The following is a 1,960-nucleotide window of genomic DNA, read 5'->3' as shown; positions in this document are numbered from 1 at the left end:
CCGAGACTCCGACCGCAGGTTCAATGCTGACGACCGAGCCAGACACACTCGCTTCATATCGCTCTGTCTCTCTTCTCATTCTGTATTCTGCTCAGCATCTGTCCCTCTTGTCCCGCATGTACAAATGTCTCCCTCTTTTGTTACAATCTGGCTTGGTGGCACTGTGACATTTGACAAGTAGCATAGCAAATAACACTATCCATCCCGTGCACTTTGAATTATGATGTTCACACCAGTGATTACTGCTTATAGAGCAGCTGTCACATCTGCACGGCTTTTCTCTGTGTCAAAAGTGGAGCACCTTTTAACACCAGACTAATGACTTATTGATTATGTCATTATTTCCCCATATTATTTTGTCAGAGCTGGGAATATTAAAATCGACTGCCCTACTTTATCATCATGCCTTTTTGTGCAAATGAGACCAACATTGATAAAAAAGAAGTGCAACTCTTAGATGAAAACTGCTCCAAATCTCATCCTTTCTGAAGTCTGGCTCCATACTGAGTGTGTTCGACATGGGTGGGGTTTGGGTAGGTGTCAAGGCTGACAGTAATGGATGAGCTCCTGTCCAACGTGTGCCGTTTTCTATGCCTTTATATGTGAAAGTGAGGTGCATATGTTTGTCTGTGTGGCGATGACACTGATGGGAAGCCACTTTCTATTACCACAGTGAGTGAAAGGGCGAGAGAAACAATACGAGACAGGAGTGCTTTTGTATATCAGATGCCAACTTGAATTAGGTATAGCTGATGATTACCAGCAACAATTGAAAGCATTTCACTCAGAAAATGTATTCACAAAAGAGAAAAAACATCAGCTACGGTAAACAAGCATCATTTTTTGGAGAATACAATGAAGCGAGGTTCAATAGAAAGAAAAAAAAGGCTCTGAGGGGTAAAACCAGCAGATAGATGGCAAAATGGGTTCGTAGGAAAGATGAGGAATGTTTCTTTTTTTCAGCCAGTATGAATGTGCGTAAGATGCCTGCATTGCTAAGAGTGTTTTTCATTCAGGTTGTTAAATTATTAAACAGTGACCAACTCTAAAAGCTTTGGACTATCTTTGTTGACTGTACCAACACAGTTGGGGTACATCTCCAGTATCTAAAATTAGCCACATCTTGTTACGTAGATAAAGCACGTCTGAACGCAACTAGATGATTAATAATGAATCAAGTTTCACGTGTACAGTCAGTGCTTTTGTAGAAGTCTGGTCTAATAACTCAAAAGAGGAAATCTGGTATTTGTTCAAACTGATGATGTTCTTATACTTTCCATTCAACTTTGAGGGCACCATGAATCTCTCTACAAAGTGGCATGGCAATCCATCCAATAGTAGTTGACACAAACCATCTTCTCCTGTTTGCTACAGCTTTTCCAACATACCTACAAGCTAAACTGAAAGTGAGTCACACCTTGGCAATAACAAGCCAGCTTTATGCATGACTACAGGTAAGACAAGCTGACCAGGAAGTTGCTGCAATAGGATTTGGTTGGATCATAAAGTGATTAAGAATGCAAGAGCGGTGAGTAAATTGTAAACATGAACAATTGTCATAAAGCCTTAGTGTCATAATCATAATATATCATAATCCTAATAAGGATAAAGTCGTCATAAAGCACTTTTCCAAACAAAGTAACAAGGTGCTCAAATGGTTAAAATCACAGCAAAAAAAGAACTGCAATGGCATGAAATCAGACAATTACAACATTACGGTCTTCAACCTTCCTGCATTTTCCCACGCTGCTCCTCCGCTCCCTTCACTGGCTTCCAGTAACTGCTAGAATCCACTTCAAGACAATGGTACTTGCGTACCATGCTGCGAATGGATCTGGTCCTTCCTACATCCAGGACATGGTTAAACCGTACACCCCAGCACGTGCACTCCGCTCTGCATCAGCCAAACAGCTCGCCGCACCAGCACTGCGAGGGGGACCCAAGTTCCCATCAGCAAAAA

The sequence above is a fragment of the Notothenia coriiceps genome, unplaced genomic scaffold (genome assembly GCF_000735185.1).
Source record: "Notothenia coriiceps isolate Sejong01 unplaced genomic scaffold, NC01 NC01_scaffold00028500, whole genome shotgun sequence".
NCBI lineage: Eukaryota > Metazoa > Chordata > Actinopteri > Perciformes > Nototheniidae > Notothenia > Notothenia coriiceps.
Note: the sequence above shows the minus strand (reverse complement) of the source record.